The sequence below is a fragment of the Ascaphus truei genome, chromosome 1 (genome assembly GCF_040206685.1).
Source record: "Ascaphus truei isolate aAscTru1 chromosome 1, aAscTru1.hap1, whole genome shotgun sequence".
Classification (NCBI taxonomy): domain Eukaryota; kingdom Metazoa; phylum Chordata; class Amphibia; order Anura; family Ascaphidae; genus Ascaphus; species Ascaphus truei.
This window is the reverse complement of record NC_134483.1, coordinates 474,125,898-474,134,775: the sequence shown is the minus strand read 5'-3', so window position 1 is coordinate 474,134,775 and position 8,878 is coordinate 474,125,898.

Genomic DNA, 8,878 nt, shown 5'->3' with positions numbered 1-8,878 from the left:
TTTCTGGGAGTATTAGGTAAAGGGCTTCAGACTTTGCTGTATTTATTTTGTACCCAGAGAGAGTGCCATATTCAAATAACACTTTTTGCAAATTAGGGAGAGACGTTATTGGATTGGATACGGTCAGGATAATATCATCCGCAAATACTGTAGAGACAATTCAAAATTGTCTCGGCCAATCTCAATGCCCTCTATATTAGTGTTTTTCGGAATAGTCATTGCTAGCGGCTCAACCGTTAAAACGAACAGCAGAGGGGACAGAGGACAAACCTATTTAATTCCATTTCCGATTTTAATTTGAGTTGAGGTAGCCAGCGCTTCAAAACCAAAAGAACCCTTCATAGAAAACTAAGTACCGCCTGGACCTTGGCACTGTATGGGGTAAATTATGTAGCTTCCCTTGCAGGGGACAGGGATGAGTGCCTAGTGCTCACAGGCACACATATATAGCACAAACTGTACCCCAAATGCTGACTTAGTAATAAGGTGTAAGCCCATAATGTAACTCACAATTAGTTGTCCCTTGTATCCTTCAGTGCGGTCCTATGCGGTGTATCCTTAGAGCGGCGTGCGATCCACCAGTAGAGTTGACCATATGAAGAAGAGAAAGCAGGCAGCGCACTGCCAAAAAAGCAGGAGGAGGCTCACAGGTTAAAAAAGAAAAACCTTTTATTTCATGATGGGATCAAACAAAAAAAGCCCCTAGACAACTCCAACAGCACCTGTTGGAGTAGTCTGGGGGCTTTTTTTGTTTGATCCCATCATGAAATAAAAGGTTTTTCTTTTTTAACCTCTGAGCCTCCTCCTGCTTTTTTGGCAGTGCGCTGCCTGCTTTCTCTTCTTCCGATTTTAATTTGGTTGAACTCTCTACCTGGCATTTTTAATGTTGCGGTTGGGGAATTGTAAGAGGCCTGAACCCCTCTCAGAAATGGGCCAATGAAACCAAACACCTACATTGTTCCATCTAGGAAATCCCATTTAATCTTATCAATCTGTTATATCTATGATCTTGCGTGTAATATCTGAAGCTTGTTGAACGATTATAAAGCTGACTTGATCGCTACGTACAATATTAGTCGACGAAGAATTGGATTGATTCTGTTCCAATTCTTCGTCGACTAATATTGTACGTCATACTTTACTATACATTGTTACTGTAGGTCTGAATTTAGGAGGGAGATTGGCCTATAGCTGGGACAGCTCATTAGGTCTTTGCCTTCTTTTGGGATAATTACTATATTTGCTTTTAACATTTGTGTTGGAATTTGTGTTCCCTTAAAAAAACTATTAAACAAAGCTAACAAATGTGGGGCAAGAATTTTGAAATACTTTTTATAGTAGATATTTGATAGCCCGTCCGGGCCGGGGCTTTGATAGACCACCTGGGCCTGGGGCTTTAGAGGGTTTCAAAGCCTTAATGGACTCTCCCAGTTCTATGAGACATATTTGCATTAAGACCTTTCAGGTCTTCTGCAGACAACCTAGGAAGATCGTAATCCTTCAAATATTCATCAATTTAGATGCTTTTTTTTTTTTTTAGCATTTGGGGTCTGTCGAGTCCAGGTTATACAATTTATTATAGAATCACTGGATCTGGAACACTCCAATATTTGTCTGTAAAATTCGATCAAGAAGATTAGCTGTAACAAATATGTAATCTATTTTAGATTAATAATCATGAGGGAGGATACATTTTATAATCTCTTTGATTCTTGTTTTTAACGTGCCAGGAGTCTTCTGGTGTTAATTCCTTTGTTAGGTTCCTAAATTTTGCTGCTTTGTTGTATGCTTCTTTGAGAGGTCGTTGGTTTGGTGACGTGGTCTTATCTAAGTCAGGATTTTGGATCATATTGAAGTCTGCCGCAATTAGCATAGTTCCTTATTGGGTTTCCCTAATCTCTTCTAGTGTCGATTTGAAAAACTCAATTTGCTGATCGTTCGGGACATATATGTTGACAAGAGTCATATAACTCTCGATAGAAGACCGTTTACCATGAGGAATCTACCTTCCTGGTCTCTCATAACTTCTCTCATTTGAAAAGGGACATCATGTTTTATTAAGATGCCTACAGTACTCCTCTTTTTTTCTTTGTATAGGATGAGTAATATGCCATTGGGTATGTACCCCGAAAGGTATTAGGAGGATCCTGATTATCAAAATACATCTCTTGAAGAAACAAAATATCACCCTGCATTTTTTAAACTCTCTAAGGGCCAGTCTCCTCTTTTTGTTTGAATTGAATCCCTGTGTCTGACCAATTCTTCATCTAGAAGGACGAATCCTTTTGCACCCTCAAGTCTGGGTGATGGTCTCAGGCCCTTTCGATCTTTCACCTCTCGCTTGTCCCTCTCCTCTGTTTGCATCTCTTGATGCACTCCCGGTTCTCTGTGCTTTTGGTCTCATCTGCTAAATGCAGGCCCAGGGCCTCCAGAATGACTTCCGCCTTTTCCTGGTATCTCAGTGAAGCTTGCTTCATGCCTTTGCTTGCTACTTGGTGGAATGGAAATGACCATTTATACCAAATCTCATTTTCTCTGAGGTTGTAATTTGGCAAAGGCCTCTTCTTCTCGAGTTAGTGGATCTGGAAAGGTCTTGGAATATCTGTAACTTAGAATCCTCAAAGTCTAAATATTCTTGTTTCCTGCATTCATTTATTATTTTCTCCTTTGTAGTATAATAGTGCAGTTGCACTATTACACCTCTGCTTTTCTGAGGGTCTGTAAATCGTGGCCCTGGGGTTGGGTATTACTTGGGTTCAACAAAGACCTTAAACTTTAGAAAGGCAGATTTTAATAAATTGAGGATTAATCTACAAGTAATACATTTGGACGATGTTTTTGCAGGGAAAAATGTAGAAGATAAATGGACAGTCTTTAAAACATTGTTACAAAAGCACACTTATCAGTGTATACCCTTGGGTAATAAGTGTAACACAGGTACCCCCCCCCCCCCTCCTCTGGGAGATACATGGCTAGTTTCTGTCTCTGTGTGGTGCTGAGGCATACCTGTTAATCCAGGAGAGCTGAGTGGATCTGCGATATAGTGGAGATCAGGACAGGCTTTTGATGTCATCTGGTTCGGTGTCAGTGCCTCCAGCTTCAGGGGGTATCCTGGAAGTACCAGGAGCCGTTCCCTCACCTCCTCATTGACTCAGTCCAGGCAGGTATATCATAGAACAGGGACTTTATTGCATCACTGCATAAATGTTACATCAGCGGTTACAGGGTCTCAGAAGATTCCAGGCTTCTGGAGGATGCATGCTCTCTTTGAGTCTGGAGCCTTAGATATTGCAGACCAGTCAGCCTTGCGGCCAGACTGGCCCCTCACACTCGCAGGAGGGGAGGTGAGGAGACTCACGTCCACTCCTTACAAAGGGTGAACACAGACTAACTCCTAACCTTTGGCTATGCCTCTTCCTCAGGAAGCAGGGGCGGGATCTTGATCTTTACCTATCCCTTATAGGCTGCACACAGGCCATGAGTCATCACCGCACTCCTGTCCATCAAATAGGAGCACAAGGGGGCCAAGAGCCCACAGATTTAACCTGTTACTGCCTGCAGCTAGCAGGGCTTACATAACAGTGAGGGGAAAGAAAGGTATAATGGGACATACCCTGTTACATAAGTATAAAAGAAATAAGTCAAAACCAATGTATCTAAATAATTAGGTAGGGATGGAAATGGAAAAGAAGAGGCAGGCATTTAGATTCTTTAAGTCAGAAAGGAAGGAAGCATTGTATCAGAATTATAAGGATTGTAACAAAAATTGCAAAAGGGCAATCAAATTAGCAAAAATGGATAATGAAAAAAAGATTGCAATAGAAAGTAAGATCATCCCTAAAAAGTTCTTTAACTACCTTAATAACAAACAAATTAGAAAAGAGAATATAGGACCCTTTCAGTGTGAGATGGGCAGGCATATTATTGGAGATAAAAAAAAAGCAGAGGTTTCAAACAAATTATTTGCGTCTGTGTTTACCAGGGAAGAATCTTTTTCAATAGTAGTGACACACGAGGAAGCCACAACCTCCATATTAATGGAAGAAGTTCATAGGCGGCTTGAAAAAATTAAAGTAAATATGGTACCTGGCCCCGATGGCATACATCCAAGAGTTCTCAAGGAGTTAAGTTCAGTAATAGCCAAACCATTACATTTAATATTCAAGGACTCCATTTCCACAGGCTCTGTACCACAAGATTGGCGTAAAGCAGATGTGGTGCCTATATTTATAAAGGGAGCTTGATCACAACCGGGGAATTACAGACCTGTAAGCCTGACTTCAATAGTGTGGAAACTACTTGAAGGTTTAATACGGGATAATATTCAGGCATACCTAATGGAAAACAAAATTGTTAGTAATAGTCAGCATGGATTTATGAAGGATAGATCATGCCAAACTAACCTTATTTGTTTCTTTGAGGAGGTAAGTAGGAATTTAGACCAGGGTAATGCAGTTGATGTGGTCTACTTAGATTTTGCAAAGGCTTTTGATACGGTTCCACACAAGAGGTTAATGTACAAAATAAAGTAAATTGGACTGAGTAAAAATGTATGCACCTGGATTGAAAGGTTGGGCTAAGGTCGTGAGTGGAGTACCTCAGGGATCAGTTCTGGGACCCCTGCTTTTAACTTGTTTATTAATGACCTTGAGGTTGGCATCGAGAGCAAAGTCTTCATCTTTACTGATGATACTAAGTTGTGTAAGGTAGTAGAATCAGAGCAGGATGTAATTTCTCTCCAGAAGGACTTGGAGAGGTAAATGCCAGATTAGGTTTAATACAGATAAATGAAAGGTTATGCATTTGGGAAGCAAGAATAAACAGGCGACTTACAAATGAAATGGGGATAAATTGGGGGAATCCTTGACGGAGAAGGATTTAGGAGTGCTTGTAGACAGCAGGCTTAGCAATAGTGACCAAAGTCATGCAGAAGCTGCAAAGACAAACAAGATCTTATCTTGCATTAAACGGGCAATGCATGGAAGGGAAATAAACATAATTATGCCCCTTTACAAAGCATTAAGACCACACCTTCAATATGGAGTACAATTTTGGGCACCACTCCATAGAAAGGACATTATGGAACTAGAGAGAGTGCAGAGAAGAGCCACCAGATTAATAAAGGGGATGGACAATCTACCTTATGAGGAGAGGCTAGTTAAATTATATTTATTTACATTAGAAAAGAGGTGTCTAAGAGGGGATATGATAACTATATACAAATATATTTGGGGACAGTACAAGGAGCTTTCAAAAGAACTATTCATCTCAAGGGCAGTACAAAGGTTGGACATCTTTTTAGAAAGAAAAGGTATACAGGGATATACCAAATAAGTAAACATGGGAAGGATGTTGATCCAGGGTGTAATCTGATTGCAAATTATTGGAGTTAGGAAGGAATTTATTTTTCCCTTTATGAGATATCATTGCATGATATTTCACTGTACGGATATAGGATAAAGTATCTGTCTTCTACATTTAGCACAGGTTGAATTTGATGGACGCACGTCTTTTTTCAACCTCATCTACTACGTAACTATGTGCTCTGTTCATGTATATTGCGTTTGTTTGTAAGTAGGGGTCTATTTGTGTAAATAGTCTTGTTAGTATGGTTGCAATTCGTCTAAGTCGATTGCTTCTGGGATGTTTCTTACCCTTAGATTCTACCTTATTTCATGATTTTCCAGATCGTCAATGTTGTTCTTCAGGTTTCTCATCCCATCGTTGAGTCTGAACACCTCATCTTCTGTTGAGCCCTGGCTCTGCAGGGATTCCTCCATCTTATTTTCAAGCTGTTGTCCTTACCGTCAGAGCAGTCAGATCTGACTTAATTTCAGCCACAGCCTTGTCCAATTCTCCCCCCTGCTGACATCACTCTCCTGGCTTCCTATCAAATCCCACATCTTATGCACTTCTTTTTACCAGCCTCAGTATGTCTCTAACTCTATTCATATATCTCCATCTCTCCTTCCTTCACCACTTCTCTTTTCACATGAACTCCTTTCTTACCTGCGTCCTCTGACACCACACAGCTATATCCCCTGCACTAAAACACACCCTTACAAATCATCCTCACACATCCTCTTTCTATCCATGCTTCTCCTCCTTGCTTCTGGGGATATCTCTCCCAATCCTGGTCCCTGTCTTATTCCTACATGCGCTCGTCCTCGCCTGCCAACTGCAACCTCTACTCCTTCTGGTGTCAACCCCTCCAACCTCACACCCATCCCCTGCCACCCTCCCTCCTCTCTCCCTTTCTCCTGTGCCCTTTGGAATGCTCGCTCCCTCTCTAACAAGTTCCTCTCTGTGCATGACTTCTTTCTCTCTCACTCCCTGCTTCTCTTTGCTATAACTGAGATCTGGCTCACTCAGTCTGACTCTGCTCTGGAAGCTGCCCTCTCCTACGGTGGCCTTTACTTCTCCCACACTCCACGCACTGATGGCAAGGGTGGAGGCGTGGGGCTCCTGCTCTCCTCTCTCTGTCGTTACCGAACCCTTCCTATTCCTCCCTCTCTTGCTTTTCCCTCCTTTGAGGCTCACACTGTCCAGATTTTCTCTCCTCTCCCTGTTCATGTGGTGGTCATCTATCGCCCACCTACCTCTACTCATCCCCCTTCTGCCTTTCTCTCTCACTTTGAATCCTGGCTCTCTTTCTTCCTCTCCTCAGACTCCCCTGTTCTTCTCCTTGGGGACTTCAATTGCCACATTGATGACCCCTCTCTCCCTTGGGTTTCCCGCTTTCTTTCCCTAACCTCTTCTTTTGGCCTTCAACAGTGGACTGCAGCCAGCACCCACAAGGATGGCCACTACTTAGACCTGGTTTTCACTAAAAACTTCTCTCTCTCCGATTTCACAATTTCCCATTTTCCTCTCTCTGACCATCATCTCATCTCATTCTCTCTATCTCGCTTCTCCCCTTCTCCACATCCATCTACACCCCGGTTCTGCAGAAACCTGTGCTCTATTCACTTACCTGACTTTGAGTCCACTTTACGCTCCTCCCTCTCCTCTCTCAGCTCTGCTACAGACCCCGACAACCTGGTCAGGAACTACAACTCTGTCTTGTCCTCCTCTCTTGATCTACATGCCCCACTTTCTCTCTGCCGCACTCGCCCTTCTAACCCTAGACCCTGGCTAAATTCCCACACACGCATGCTGCATTCCTCCACTCGTTCCTCTGAACGCCTCTGGAGGAAGTCTCACACTCTCGCAGACTTCCTTCACTACAAATTTATGCTATCCTGTTTCAACTCTGCCCTCTCGCAAGCTAAACAAGCCTACTTTTCTGCACTAATCAACATGCACAAGTCTAACCCACGCCGACTGTTCTCTGTCTGTGATACTCTACTCAAATCACCCTCAGCTGCCTCTCCTTCCTCCATCTCCGCTCAGGACTTTGCTGACTATTTTAAGGAAAAGGTGGAATCCATACGTCAGAACATCCCCTCTGTTTCTTCTTCCCATCCTACACCTCTTCCTAACTCTCCTCCTGCCTTCCTTGACTCTTTTTCCACTGTCTCAGAGGAGGATGTGTCGCTGTTGATCGCCACTTCTCCCTCTACCACTTGCCCTCTTGACCCCATTCCCTCCCATCTCATAAAACCTCTTGCTCCTACTATAATCCCTACGCTCACACACATTTTTAACTCCTCCCTCTGCTCTGGAACCTTTCCATCCTCCTTCAAACATGCAACAGTCATACCATTACTCAAAAACAGCAAGCTTGACCCTACCTGTCTTTCTAACTATCGACCTGTCTCCCTCCTGCCTTTTGCCTCTAAACTCCTTGAACGTGTTGTATTCTCTCGCTTGCTCCATTTTCTCAACACCTATTCTGTCCTAGACCCTCTACAATCTGGCTTCCGCATTGCTCACTCCACGGAAACAGCCCTCACTAAAATAACTGACGACCTCCATGCTGCCAAAGACAGAGGTCATTACACTCTGCTCATATTACTTGACCTCTCTGCAGCATTTGACACGGTGGACCACCCTCTTCTCCTTCACATTCTCCATACTGTCGGAACAAAGCTCTATCCTGGATCTCATCCTACCTCTCCCATCGTACTTTCAGTGTCTCTTCTGCTAACACCTCCTCCTACTCTATTGATCTCTCAGTGGGGGTACCCCAGGGCTCTGTCCTGGGACCTCTTCTCTTTTCTCTGTACACACTCTCTCTAGGTGACCTAATAACATCTTTTAGGTTTAAATATCACCTCTATGCTGACGACACACAAATATACTTTTCAACACCTGACTTTACACCTGCTATACAGACCAAAGTTTCTGAATGTCTCTCTGCTATATCATCCTGGATGGCCCTCCATCACCTTAAACTCAACATGGCTAAAACAGAGCTCCTCATACTTCCTCCCAAACCTGGCCCTTCTACCTCCTTCCACATTACTGTTGGAACTACGATCATCCACCCAGTAGCCCAAGCACGCTGCCTAGGGGTCACACTCGACACCTCTCTCACATTCGCCCCTCACATTCAAAACATTTCTAAAACTTGTCGCTTTTTCCTCCGCAATATAACAAAGATACGCCCTTTCCTCTGTTGCTCGACTGCTAAAACTCTGACTCAGGCCCTCATTCTCTCCCGTCTTGATTACTGTAACCTCCTGCTGTCCGGCCTTCCTGCCGCTCACCTGTCTCCCCTACAATCTATCCTAAATGCTGCTGCCAGAATCACTCTACTCTTTCCTAGATCTGTCTCAGCATCTCCCCTCCTGAAATCTCTCTCCTGGCTTCCAATCAAATCCCGCATCTCACACTCCATTCTTCTCCTCACTTTTAAAGCTTTACACTCTTCTGCCCCTCCTTACATCTCAGCCCTAATTTCTCGCTATGCACCATCCCGACTCTTGCGTTCTGC